The sequence below is a fragment of the Salvia hispanica genome, chromosome 4, assembly GCF_029641045.1.
Source record: "Salvia hispanica isolate PSC_SH4W2 chromosome 4, Shi_PSC_v1, whole genome shotgun sequence".
NCBI classification, from domain to species: domain Eukaryota; kingdom Viridiplantae; phylum Streptophyta; class Magnoliopsida; order Lamiales; family Lamiaceae; genus Salvia; species Salvia hispanica.
The window spans coordinates 58,632,133-58,638,395 of record NC_142695.1 but is presented as its reverse complement, the minus strand read 5'-3'; the positions used below and the strand labels follow the sequence as shown (position 1 = coordinate 58,638,395).

Sequence of the window (6,263 nt, the reverse complement as noted above, 5' to 3'; positions counted from 1 at the left end):
TCACAAATCAACCTGATTTTGAGAAGAAACTGAGCTAATGATTTTGAATCGGATGTTGAATTGGAAGTGATTCAAGTGAATGAACTCAATTTGAGCATTTTATTTACTTTATTTTTTAGATGTATAGGTAAAATTATATCGTATTATACAAATAATAATATTAATAAATATTATACAGATGTGCAGTGGCGGACGCAGAATTAGAATTTTTACGATGGGGTCCAAAAATAATTTATAATAAAATTAGAAAAATATAAAATTAAACAAAAATGTTTAAGTATTAAAGTCAAAAACAAATCTATCTTAACATTTCTCTTCTATTCCTCATCTTCTGGAATCGCTGCATAATAGTTTCATTAGTAACATTAACAAATACATCCTTTTCAATGTAAGGAACTAAGCAATCTTGTAATAGTTGGTCTCCCATACTATTACGTAGAGAACTCTTGATGAATTTCATTTCTGAAAATGCTCTTTCCACTGATGCAGTAGCAACCGGAAAGAGCAATGACAACTTGACTAACAAATAAACCAATGGAAAATTTTCATGCTTTCTTGTAGAAACCATCTTGTGAGCAAGACCACCGATCCCAGATACCTGTGAAAATCTGCACATCAAAAATAAAGCTTTGAAGTTGATTTTCAAGCTCATCCAAAGCAACTCCCGAAAACTCTGATGGATAATAACTAGCAAGGCGAAGCAGCTTCTCCAAATCAAATGCAGAAAATGAGTCTCTAGGATCGAAACATGCCATGCATAAAAGTAATTATGTGTTAGTTTCACCAAAACGATGATTTAACTCTTGAGCTTGTATGTCAATCACAGAACAAAATATCTCAACTCGATAATAGTGGAGATTCTTCATTTTTTGAGTTCGGCGTACTCTTCCTCGAGGTACAAACTCATTATCCATGTCAACCACAATTATCTCATATACAAAACTTAGAAACTTCAGTAAGCAAAGCTTCCCAACCTGGAATATATTGTTAAATCATATTCCATCCGTCCACGAAAAGTAAAGCATATTTGTCATTTTTTGTTGTTCACGAAAAATAGAATACATTTAGAAAAAGGAAAGTTTTCAACAACTCTCTCATACTTTTTTCCCTTCTCTCTTACTTCAGGGTGTGTCCTATTTTCAATATCAATGAATTATTATAATTCATACATTATACACGAAGAGAGAGAGATAGTGGGAGAGAATTTATCAACAAATACTAACAATAAGGAAATAGTGCAAGTCATATGATGAGTATATTGACAATTTGACATCTTATACATCTAGTACAATTTAAGTACGAAATACAATAATTCTAGAGGTAATAATTTTATCACAATAATATATTATATTTGTACATTGGAAAACATAAGTATATACTCCCTCCGTCCCAATAAATATGAAACGTTTGCTTTTCGGCACAGGATTTTATGTAGTGTTGTTTTGTGAGTTAAAGAAGAGAGAGTAAAGTAAGAGAGGAAGAGAGAGAGAAAAGTAGAGATAAAGTTATTTCTATTGTAAAAAACGTTTCATTTTTAATGGGATAACTCAAAAAGAAAAACGTTTCATTTATAATGGGACAGAGGGAGTACATTAATATGATCATTATTATAATATATGCAAAACTGATTCCTAGTGCTGAATTGCCGAACTAACAAATAATTCATAATTAAAATGAACTTCGTACAAAATGAACTAAAATTGATTAAAAATGTTAAAAATGAACAAAAACAAACTAAAGATGAAGGCCTCGACGAATCGGTATTAGATCAAGTCGACATTGATTATCATCCTATCGTTATATTTCCTCCGTCCACGAAAAATAGGGCACATTTGTCATTTTTGGTTGTTTACAAAAAATAGGGCATATTCAAAAAAGGAAAATTTTCAACTTCTCTCTTACTTTTTCTTCTACCTTACTAATAATATGGATCCCACATTCCACTAACACTACTTATCTCTTACTTTTTTCTATTCTCTCGTATTTTTTTCCCCTTCTCTCTTACTTTACAAATTTTACATTAAAACTCGTATCATTCACAAAGTACCCTATTTTTCGGTGGACGGAGGGAGTATATTTTTCATATTTTTCATATTCAAATTTTATTTGGGGCAGCCCAAGTTTTACCTTGGTTCTCTGCAACCCAACCCAAACTCTATCCTCGGCTGGCCTAATGTGATGCAGAATGAACGAAGAAATTACGAGAATGACTGAACTAGTAGATAAAAAGAACTCAACTAAATTGAGAACTTCGGAGTATAAAAACTCAATGCAAAATTATATATTCAAAGACTGTCTTTTAAGTTCTACAATGAGGCCTTTATATAGGCAAAGGGAAATCCCAAAATTATGGAAAATAAAACTAGAAGGAAAATAACTAAAAAGGAAAATAAGCAAAAAGGAAAACCTAATTTGTAGAAGGAAAAACAATTAATATTTTTCATCTACTAATTTAACTAACTTACGAGAATGACTGAACTAGTAGATAAAAAGAACTCAACTAAATTGAGAACTTCGGAGTATAAAAACTCAATGCAAAATTATATATTCAAAGACTGTCTTTTAAGTTCTACAATGAGGCCTTTATATAGGCAAAGGGAAATCCCAAAATTATGGAAAATAAAACTAGAAGGAAAATAACTAAAAAGGAAAATAAGCAAAAAGGAAAACCTAATTTGTAGAAGGAAAAACAATTAATATTTTTCATCTACTAATTTAACTAACTAGGAAATAAATAAAACTCAAAATATCTTTTTCTTAGCCTCCAAGACTTGTCTTTTATAACTGCATCATACTCCCCTTCTTGAAAAAGACTCGTCCTCGAGTCTACTTTGTCACCATCGTCATCATCACCATCACCATCTTCTCCATCTCTCACTTCTACCTCAACAAACCAATTACAATTCTGGATATCGTGCATCATCCTTTTCGGATACCCATCAAACCCTTGCCCCACAAAACCAAATTCTTTAACAGCATCCAGATCCGAAATATCAAGACCCACTTGCACATCGACTTCATATTTGACAGCATCAAACTCATAGTTGAAATTCTTTTTTGTTGTAATGACACAACTAACTCCTGCAACTTTAGTTACAAAAGTTTCCTTCACAAGCTTGTCGATAATATCTTCAATCAAGACCACTAAAATGTAAGGGGAATTTGAGAGAACACCATCCGTGAAGTCCACTGTTTCAAGGTGATAAAGACCAATCCATTCCTTCATCCGTCCCCACTGTTGTTCATTGTTTGCTGAATCTTGGGTATTATCTTCATCAACTGCTGCATTATTAAATATCTCCTCGTCGTACTCCTCATCGTCATAGACGACAACGCCCTCGTCTTCGGAAACATCGTCAAATTTCACGGAAGGAGGCAAAGATTGACTCATCAATCTAGGGAACTCATAGAATATGTCCTCGTCGTATACTGGCTTATCATAGACCGGCATCGAAAATATATCCTCGTCATATACCGGCTTATCATACACCGGTATCGAAAATATATCTTCGCCGTATACTGGCTCATCATACACCGGCATCGACAATATATCCTTGTCGTATACGGGCTTAGACTGGCCACCGTAGACGTCGTTGAATAACGAATCGTCCACTGAACGACGCTCCAACGCATTAGATCTCATCGGGTTGGATTTCCCCCGACGCTTCTCCAATCGCGCCAATCGTCGCTGTAGTTCTCGAACCTGTTGTCGCAGATCACCGTTCTCGATGTTGCGCTGGAGGTCTCGAACCTGTTGTCTCAGATCATCGTTCTCGATGTCGCGCAGATCACGCTGTCGTGCAGCCTCTTCATTAGGGAGATCTCCATGTCCCCAACCACGACCGCCACTACGAGCATCGCCACGTCTGCCGCCATATCCACGTTCAGCCATTGATAATCAACCTGGATCTTGATACCAAATGATGCAGAATGAACGAAGAAATTACGAGAATGACTGAACTAGTAGATAAAAAGAACTCAACTAAATTGAGAACTTCGGAGTATAAAAACTCAATGCAAAATTATATATTCAAAGACTGTCTTTTAAGTTCTACAATGAGGCCTTTATATAGGCAAAGGGAAATCCCAAAATTATGGAAAATAAAACTAGAAGGAAAATAACTAAAAAGGAAAATAAGCAAAAAGGAAAACCTAATTTGTAGAAGGAAAAACAATTAATATTTTTCATCTACTAATTTAACTAACTAGGAAATAAATAAAACTCAAAATATCTTTTTCTTAGCCTCCAAGACTTGTCTTTTATAACTGCATCATAATGGGCTTTTATATATATTACTCGTTACTTTTAAGATGACACGATGACATTTAATGGACTTGTATAATACTATTAGAGCATATCGTCAACTATGGATTGCAACACTAGAAAAAGTACTAACCCCTTCAAATACTCCTTTTACCGTAAAAATTGTATACTCAAAGTACTAACCCCTACAAATACTTCACCATAAAAACAATACTCTATCTGTTTTATTAAATATGAAACATTTACTTTTCGTTATGAGTTATGAGATTTTACGTGATGTTATTTTATGAATTGATGAAAAGAGAAAAAAAAAATAGAAATGAAAAAGTAAAAATAATGTTGTTTTCATTTTAAAAGTGTCATTTTTAATGAGACGACAAAACTAAAAATATTTCATTTTTAATAAGACAGATGGAGTATATTTTGGGATAATACAAGTTCTAATGTATACTCCCTTCATCTCTTCCCCTCTCTCTCTCTAAACTATGGCTTCCCTAATCAACCCCACCGCCACCGCAGCACAGAAACTCCTAACGCCTCTCCCACAGTGAGCCACCGCTTCCGCCTGCGGCGGAATTGATCTCACACACAATGAGCTTTAGATCTACCATTTATACTCAACACGACTAAGTGAACGAGAGCTTTCAAATCAGGTGAAACAGAAAAGAAACTTCATCAAACTGCTAGTTTCTTAACCAACTTCTCTTCCTCTCTTCTTGATCAGCTGTTGCGATTCCACACTTATCATTCAATGAACCTTCAGTTGCTATGAATCAACCACATACTTCAACAATCTCTACCTTGGGTTCAGCTGCAAGCAAATTCAGAAGCCTGCAGCAATATTCAAACTTCTCCTTGCTAGATGACTTGGTTAGCATATCAGCAGGGTTGTGTGCAGTGTCAATCTTGAGCATAGATGCTTTTCTTGAGCATACATACTTACTGATGGCGAAGCCTTGATTGAATTCAGGTGGCTGTGGGGCTTGTGTGGTGGTAGTAGTACTCTCAAGATTCAACCCTGTCCTCAACCAACCAGAGATATTCAGTGTGAGCTCTTGCCTCACTCTCCTTTGCAGCCTCAATGGCTTCTCCATCACCACCACCAAAGGCCTCGGCAACACCAAGCACGGCTTCCACCCAATCCACCAACGCTTCGCGGGATTCCACGCCTCCCAGTGCGGCTTCTGCAACCCCGGCTTATGTATGTCCTTCTTCTCCACCCTTGCCAATGCCGACAAAGCACACTACAAAAAAAGGCGCTGGTTGCTACCAAATATTTGCTAGCACCAGGCTGTGCTCGCAAAATTCGAAATATTTTTTTAGTACATTTGCGAGCATAAATGGAAAAACAACCATTTTCGAAATATTGAGGGGTATTTCTAGCACCCGGGCCCCAAAACCCTCCCCGTCATCGGCAACATGCACCTCCTCTCCGCCCTCGCCTTCCGCTCCATCTCCGACCTCGCCAAGCAATACGGCCCCCTCATGCGCCTCAAGCTCGGCGAAGTCGACGCCATCGTCGTCTCCTCCCGGCGACCTCGCCCGCGAAATGCTCAAGCAGCACGACCCCTGCTACGCCGACCGCCCCGACTCCATCGGCATCAAGGTCCTCTGGTACAACTACCGCGACATCGCCTTCAGCCCCTACGGCGACTACTGGCGCCAGATGCGCAAGATCTGCATCATGGAGCTCCTCAGCCCCAGAAGCGTCCGCTCCTTCGCCTCCATCCGCAGAGATGAGGTTTCCAATTTGATCTCTTCCATCCGCGCTTCCGCCGCCGCTGGTGAGCCGGTCAACATCAGCGAGAGCATCTTCTCCATGATGAGCTCCGTCACTTGCCGCGCCGCCTTCGGGAAGGTGTCGAAAGATAAGGATACCTTGATTAAGATTCTGAGGGATGGGATCCAGATGGCTAGTGGTTTTGAGATTGCTGATTTCTTGAGCATACATACATACATACTTTCTTTTCCATCACATTAATCACTTCTTGGGTTTCAT

At 37.8% G+C, this 6,263-nt stretch overlaps 1 pseudogene; it reads left to right on the top strand.

Annotated features, from left to right (window-relative positions):
• The first annotated feature begins 5,813 nt into the window (after positions 1 to 5,813).
• LOC148929729 (cytochrome P450 71D7 pseudogene) lies at positions 5,814 to 6,245 on the top strand (annotated as a pseudogene).
• Positions 6,246 to 6,263: the final 18 nt, after the last annotated feature.